This window comes from Neophocaena asiaeorientalis, unplaced genomic scaffold, assembly GCF_003031525.2.
Source record: "Neophocaena asiaeorientalis asiaeorientalis breed wild unplaced genomic scaffold, Neophocaena_asiaeorientalis_V1.1 scaffold26, whole genome shotgun sequence".
Lineage (NCBI taxonomy): Eukaryota > Metazoa > Chordata > Mammalia > Artiodactyla > Phocoenidae > Neophocaena > Neophocaena asiaeorientalis.
In genome coordinates, this window is record NW_020173108.1 from 5,826,383 (window position 1) to 5,835,342 (window position 8,960).

The window sequence follows — 8,960 nt, forward strand, 5'->3', positions numbered from 1 at the left end:
TCCGCAATGGGAGAGGCCACAAGAGTGAGAGGCCTGTGTACCACAAAAAAAAACTATGGGCAGGACAGGAATAAAGATGCAGACATTGAGAATGGACTTGAGGACACGGGGAGGGGGAAGGGTAAGCTGGGACGAAGTAAGAGAGTGGCATGGACTTATATACACTACCAAATGTAAAACAGACACCTAGTGGGAAGCAGCGACATAGCACAGGCAGATCAGCTCAGTGCTTTGTGACTAGCTAGAGGGGTGGGATAGGGAGGTGGGAGGGAGATGCAAGAGGGAGGAGATATATGTATATGTATAGCTGATTCGCTTTGTTATAAAGCAGAAACTAACACACCACTGTAAAGCAATTATACTCCAATAAAGATGTTAAAAAATAAATAAATAAATAGGCTGAAAACAGAAAAGACATCTCAAGTTACAGGCTTTGGGGCCATGGATGCGGCAATTGTTGCTACTGCTGTTCTTGTTCAGTGTGTAACACAGATGCTGTATGTATAAATATGTAATCCAGGTATAGTGCTAAACTTTGGAAATACTTTACTCAGTATCATTACAAAGACTGAATGTCTTATAAAATTTAAAACTAATATATATATTAGTTTACAAACTAGTTACACAAACTAGTATAACTTATAACAAACTTGCTATTGTTCAAGAGATCAATCCAGAAATTACGAATTCCAGCAAAGAAGTGAGCAGATTAAGATGTATGTTGCCTACTCATTCTGCCTACTTTATGATGCTCTAATCAGTGTCTCATTTTCGTTTGAATTGAAATGTACACCTTACTGTATAATTTTAAATAGCTAAACTAGTTAAATAAATGATTTGCTTGTGCCAACCCTTTCTGGGCCATGTCAGAGACTCTGACAGGAATTTACAGATAATTATATTACCTTAGACAGCAGTTGTGTTATGAAGAGACTTAAAATTCAAGGACAAACTAAGCCTATTTTTTGCTGCACACATGAGTAAGAAAATGCAGAACTATCTCATGAATTCCAAGAGGTCTGAGAAATTCTTTAATATTTAATTGACCATTCCTTTTACCTCCTTGAATTTAGTTTGCCTGTGCCTTTTCATCTATAAAATGTAAAAAACACATGTAGACTGAATCAGCAAAGTTAATACGGGTAAGATGTTTAAAATGCATGTGTTCACAATGCCGTATCTTACTAAAGCTTATCTATATTAAGTTTAGCAGAGAGGAAAACTACTGGAGAAATGAGAAACACAGAAGATAATCTTAACGCTACATTTAGGCACAAAACACGATCAGCATGCCAAAAGGAAGAAAACACAAAAGTTCAGTTAATTAAATCTTTTCTGGAAAAAATTCTGTATAACTAAATATTTATAAATACTAAATTAGATAGATAGATAGATAGATACCAAAACTTGGTTGTGAAGTAAAATGGAAACAGAATTACAAAGCTAAAAGAAACCAGGAGATCTTCTACAGGTGAAGAAATTTAGGACCCAAAGAGGTAGGGTGACTTGCTGTTGACACGGCTATTTGGGGACAAAACCACACCTAGAATCTATCCATGGCTCTGGCGTTTCCACTCACTGCCTGTAACCAGTTCATCTATTTATTGAGCTGGTCTGCACAGGCCGTACACAGAAAGCAGCTTTATCCTTTCTTCCACTGCCTCTTCAAACCTGCTTTCTGGGCTCATTTTCTACCTTTGATTGGAAACTTGGGAAGGTCCCATAGTTCTCTTTATCCCTTTAAGTTGCAAGAAAAGTCTTACTTGGGTATTTTAAAACCCCTTTATTTACTGTCCAAATTTAAAAATATTCTCTAATTTAAATTGGCTCCATCTTCCTAAGATTTGGGCAGGAGCATGGGGTTAGGTTCTTCTACCTTTCTTGCTCCACCTCTGCCCACGATCACACAGCAAATAAGCAGCAGAGCCAGGATTTGAACCTAGATGGTCTGGCTCTTGTCAGTTAATCTCTTCTCACTGACCTCCTTTTAGTCTCCTCCATCAGGCCCTCTTGCTGGCAGTCCACCTCTCCAGGCAACCTCACTTGTGGTCTAGGGGCAACATGCACCTTTGCCACCCCCTTCCTGGTGGTGGAGACTGTTCCCACCAAAGCTCTCTCTTCTGAACCACTGCAGGCATGGGTAGCTCCAGCCACAGTCTCTCTTAGTGAGCGTCACTGTCCTTGAGTCTCCCAAACTTCCATATCTATCAAGTTCTCCCAGCAGTTACCCACAGGGGGACAGAGATCTTGAAGCATGCCAGTGACTCTATCTAACAATCTTCATCACCAATTCTTAGGCTCCAACCCAGTGGTGAGCAATGGGCTAATATAGGCAGAACTGGTTGCCCAGTCATATAACACAACCTGCTTAGATATCTCTTCAGGATTTGGAAGTACTTGGTAACTAGGGTGTTTATCTTGGTATTGGGGCTTTGACCATATCTCTGAGGCAACAAGAATAAAGGTCACATTTAAAATCCTGATACTGCCTATGCTGACTAAAGACATTGAAAAGAAAAAACAACACATATTAGGATTATTCGGATAAATTAATACTGATAAATCTTTAAAGATGCCTATTCTTAAGGAGTCCTGTTAGCTTAATAATGCCTTAAGAAAATAACCATAAACTCTCAGAATTGGAAGGGATTTTTAAACTCATTCAATTATGTGTCAGTTGGTAAGATATTTCTAAGCTCTTACCTTTCTATGCTTGAACACCCTAATGATGAGAAACTCACCATCTCTTCAACAGTTTGTGCCCATCTGGGATTGCTTCCAACCATCAGTTATATGAAACTCAAAACTGCCTCCTTAAGGTTTCCACCCCTTGATCTTAATTTGATCCCTTGGGATCACACAGAAAAAGTCTAATCCCCCTCTCACAGGACAGACTTCCAAACATGTGAAGCCACTGTCACTTCATCTTCTATAATGTACTTTCTAACACCCAGTTCCTTCAGCCACTTCCTTTATAACACAGATTCTATTGTTGTTATCTTGCTTGTCTTTTTCCTGAATAGTCCCTAGCCTGCCTATGGCCCGCCTGAGGTATAGCACCTAGAAGTGAAGACAGGATGGTCCAGGCAGGAGAAGAGGAAACATCTCTCTCCTTCAGCATGGCACACTTTTTGATTAATAAAACCTAAGTTAACATTTATGCTGCCGACTGCCATGGTACGTGCTAATTTATACTATATTCACTGCCAACAACATTCCCTTAAGTCTTTCCCAGGTGTGCTACAGCTAAGATATGACTTATCCTGTACACATGCTGTTGATTTCAGGACACAAGTAGTGGTCTTTACATATATGCTCTTTAAAATCATTCTTTTAACACTCATCAAGTTCAAAAAGACTAAGATTTTAGGATTCTGTTTGACCATTTAATTTATCTTCTTTAACTTCATATCATCTCAAACTGTTAAGAGTGTCTTCAACACCTTTATCCAGATCACCAATAAAAAGGATTAAAGGAAAAGGCCAAAGACATCCCTAGAACCATCCCTCCATTTGACATCAACCTATCAAACAACACCCCCGGTACCTATTCAATTAATTATCAATATACACAATGACAGATTTCATTTCAGCCAGAGGTGTATGATAAGAGACTTTGTCGTGTCTTGTTCAAATTCAGATTTCTAGGTTCTCCACCCTTCCCAGGTCTGGATGCCTTGTTACAAAAGAAGTTTGGGGGACCTTCCCTTATGGTCCAATGGGTAAGACTCCATGCTTCCAGTGCAGGAGGCCCGGGTTTGATCCCTGGTCGGGAAACTAGATCACACATGCATGCCTCAACTAAGAGTTCGCATGGCGCAACTAAAAAGTCCACATGGCGCAACTAAAAAGTCCACATGATGCAACTAAGAGCCCACATGCCACAACTAAGAGCCTGCATGCCACAATTAAAGATCCCTTATGCCACAACTAAACATGCTGCAATGAAGATCCCATGTGCCGCACCTAAGACCGGGTGCAACCTAAATAAATAAATAAATAAGTTTTGTTTTTTTTAAAGCATTTTAAAAAAAGAAGTCTTGCTGTGATGGGTGTTAAACCCATTCTGGCTTCTCATGAATAAGTGATGCTGCTTTTAAGGACTCACCAATCACTTATTTGTCAGTACATTACAGAATTGAGATCACGTTCATTGTTATAGACCAGAGTTTATTGAAATTACTTCTTCCCCTTTTTAAAAGTTTGAAGGATCAGAATCCTCAAACTTCTCCCATCTTTCAGCCCTTTTTGGGCTTGCCATGTTGTCTCACAGATTCCTGACAGAGGTTCTGTGTGGTCAATTTCAAGTTGCCTCAGTACTCAGGGATTTAATTTATTCAGCTGAGAGACTTCATATCTCTAATGGAGCAACTTGGAATTCTCTTTCAGTGACTAAAACAAATATTAACATTAATACAGCTAAAGCAACTGCGGCAGTGGTGGCGGCAGCGGCAGGGCAGAGCAGAGCAGGGTGGGGCAGCCAGCCGAGCTTGGGGCAAGGGAGCCACAAGCTGCCAGCGCACAGTGTCGCCAGTCCACCCACCTGCCCTCTCCCCATGGTGTGGCGGTGGGGAGGAGGTGAGAAACATAGCTACTATTCTAGGTTGTAAAGTGGACGTCTTCTAAAAATTTTCTAACAAGATGGTGGAGTACAAGGACGTGCACTCACTCCCTCTTGCGAGAGCGCCAGAATCACAACTAAATGCTGAACAATCATCGACAGGAAGACACTGGAACTCACCAAAAAGATACCCTACATCCAAAGACGAAGGAGAAGCCGCAATGACACAATGGGAGGGGCGCCATCACAGTAAAATCAAATCCCATAACCACTGGGTGGGTGACTCACAAACTGGAGAACAAATATACCACAGAAGTCCACCCACAAGAGTGAAGGTTCTGAGCCCCACATTAGGCTTCCCAACCTAGGGTTTCCGGCAACAGGAGAAGGAATTCCCAGAGAATCAGACTTTGAAGGCTGGTGGGATTTGACAGCAGGACTTCGACAGGACTAAGGGTAACAAAGACTCCACTCTTGGAGGACACATACAAAGTACTGTGCGCATCGGGACCCAGGGGAAAGGTGCAGTGACCCCATAAAGAGACTGAACCAGACCTACCTGCTAGTGTTGGAGGGTCTCCTGCAGAAGCAGGGGGCGCTGTGGCTCACCTCGGGGACAAAGACACTGGCAGCAGAAGTTCTGGGAAGCACTTCTTGGTGTGACCCCTCCTGGACTCTGCCATTAACCCCACCAAAGAGCCTGTAGGCTCCAGTGCTGGGTCACAGGCCAAAAAACCAAGAAGGAGGGAACTCAGCCCCACCCATCAGCAGACAAGCAGATCAAAGTATTACTGAGCTCTGCCCAAAAGAACAACACCCAGCTCTACCTACCACCACTCCCTCCCATCAGGAAGCCTGCACAAGCCTCTTAGATAGCCTCATCTACCAGAGGGCAGACAGTAGAATCAAGAACTACAATCCTGCAGCCTGTGGAACAAAAACCACATTCACAGAAAGATAAACAAAAGGAAAAGGCAGAGAACTATGTACCAGATAAAGGAACAAAATAAAAACACAGAAAAACAACTAAACGAAGTGGAGATAGGCAACTTTCCAGAAAAAGAATTCAGAATAATGATAGGGAAGATGATCCAGGACCTCGGAAAACGAATGGAGGCAAAGATCGAGAAGATGCAAGAAATGTTTAAAAAAGACATAGAAGAATTAAAGAACAAACACCTAGAAAAACTAAAGAACAAACAAACAGATGAACAATACAATAACTGAAATGAAAAATACACTAGAAGGAATCAACAGCAGAATAACTGAGGCAGAAGAACGGATAAGTGACCTGGAAGACAGAATGGTGGAATTCACTGCTGTGGAAGAGAATAAAGAAAAAAGAATGAAAAGAAATGAAGACAGCCTAAGAGACCTCTGGGACAACATTAAATGCACCAACATTTGCATTATAGGGGTCCCACAAGGAGAAGAGAGGGAAAGGACCTGAGAAAATATTTGAAGAGATTATAGTTGAAAACTTCCCTAACATGGGAAAGGAAATAGCCACCCAAGTCCAGGAAGCACAGAGAGTCCCAGGCAGGAGAAACCCAAGGAGAAACACACCGAGACATGTAGTAATCAAACTGACAAAAATTAAAGACAAAAAAAATTATTAAAAGCAACAAGGGGAAAATGACAAATAACGTACAAGGGAACTCCCATAAGGTTAACAGCTGATTTCTCAGCAGAAACTCTACAAGCCAGAAGGGAGTGGCACAATATATTTAAAGTGATGAAAGCCAAGAACCTATAACTAAGATTACTCTACCTGGCAAGGATCTCATTAAGATTTGATGGAGAAATGACAAGCAAAAGCTAAGAGAATTCAGCACCACCAAACCAGCTCTACAGCAAATGCTAAAGGAACTTCTCTAAGTGGGGAACACAAGAGAAGAAAAGAACCTACAAAAACAAACCAATAACAATTAAGAAAATGGTAATAGGAACATACATATTGATAATTACCTTAAACATGAATGGATTAAAATGCTCCAACCAAAAGACACAGGCTCACTGAATGGATACAAAAACAAGACCCATATATATGCTGTCTACAAGAGACCCACTTCAGACCTAGGGACACATACAGACTGAAGGTGAGGGGATGGAAAAAGGTATTACAGGCAAATGGAAATCAAAAGAAAGCTGGAGTAGCAAAACTCATATCAGACAAAATAGACTTTACAATAAAGAATGTTACAAGAGACAACGAAGAACACTACATAATGATCAAGGGATCAATCCAACAGGAAGCTATAACAGTTATAAATATATATGCACCCAACATAGGAGCACCTCAATACATAAGGCAAACACTAACAGCTCTAAAAGAGGAAATCAACAGTAACACAATAATAGTGAGGGACTTACACCAATGGACAGATCATCCACAGAGAAAATTATAAGGGAACACAAGCTTACACCAATGGACTTACACATATGGACAGATCATCCAGAGAGAAAATTATTAAGGAAACACAAGCTTTAAATAACACAATAGACCAGATAGATTTAATTGACATTTATAGGACATACCATCCCAAAACAGCAGATTACACTTTCTTCTCAAATGCACATGGAACATTCTCCAGGATATATCACATCTTGGATGACAAATCAAGTCTCGCTAAATTTAAGAAAATTGAAATCATATCAGGAATCTTTTCTGACCACAACACTATGAGATTAGATATCAACTGCAGGGAAAAAATTGTAAAAACACAAACGCATGGAGGCTAAACAATACGGTACTAAACAGCCAAGAGATCACTGAAGAAATCAAAGAGGAAATCAAAAAACACCTAGAGATAAATGACAACAAAAACACAACGATCCAAAACCTATGGGATACAGCAAAAGCAGTGCTAAGAGGGAAGTTTATAGCAATACAATCCTACTTCAAGAAACAAGAAAAATCTCAAATAAACAATCTAAACTTACACCTAGATGAACTAGAGAAAGAAGAACAAACAAAACCCAAAGTTAGTAGAAGGAAAGAAGCCATAAAGATCAGAGCAGAAATAAATGAAATAGAAACAAAGAAAATTATGGCAAAGATCAATACAACTAAAAGCTGGTTCTTTGAGAAGATAAACAAAATTGATAAATCATTAGCCAGACTCATCAAGAAAAAGAGGGAGAGGACTCAAATCAATATTATTAGAAATGAAAAAGGAGAAGTTACAACAGACACCACAGAAATACAAAGCATCATAAGAGACTACTACAAGCAACTCTATGCCCATAAAATGGACAACCTGGAAGAAATGGACAAATTCTTAGAAAGTTATAACCTTCCAAGACTGAAGATATAGAAAATATGGACAGACCAATCACAAGCACTGATATTGAAACTGTGATTTAAAATCTTCCAGCAAACAAAAGTCCAGGAGCAGATGGTTTCATAAGTGAATTCTACCAAATATTTATAGAAGAGCTAACACCCATCCTTCTCAAACTCTTCCAAATAACTGCAGAGGAAGGAATGCTCCCAGACTCTTTATATGAGGCCACAAACACCCTGATACCAAAACCAGACAAAGATACAACAAAAAAAGAAAATTACAGATGAATATCACTGATGAACATAGATGCAAAAATCCTCAACAATATACTAGCAAACAGAATCCAACAGCACATTAAAAGGATCATACACCATGATCAACTGGGATTATCCCAGGGATGCAAGGATTCTTCAATATATGCAAATCAATCAATGTGATACACCATATTAATGAATTGAAGAATAAAAACCATATGATCATCTAAATAGATACATAAAAAGCTTATGATAAAATTCAACGCCCATTTATGATAAAAACCCTCCAGAAAGTGGACATAGAGGGAACCTACCTCAACATAATAAAGGCCATATATGACAAATCCACAGCAAACATGATTCTCAATGGTGAAAAACTGAAAGCATTTCCTCTAAGATCAGGAACAAGACAAGGATGTCCACTCTTGCCACTATTATTCAACATAGTTTTGGAAGTCCTAGCCACAGCAATCAGAGAAGAAAAAGAAATAAAAGGAATCCAAATTGGAAAAGAAGAAGTAAAACTGTCACTGTCTGTAGATGACATGATATTATATATAGATAATCCTAAATATGCCACCAGAAAACTACTAGAGCTGATCAATGAATCTGATAAAGTTGCAGGATAAAAGATTAATGCACAGAAATCTTTTGCATTCCTATACACTAACAATGAAATATCAGAAAGAGGAATTAAGGAAGCAATCCCATTCACCATTGCAACAAAAAGAATAAAATACCTAGGAATAAACCTACCTAAGGAGGTAAAAGACCTGTACTCAGAAAACTATAAGACACTGATGAGAGAAATCAAAGATGACACAAACAGATGGAGAGATATACCATGTTCTTGGATTG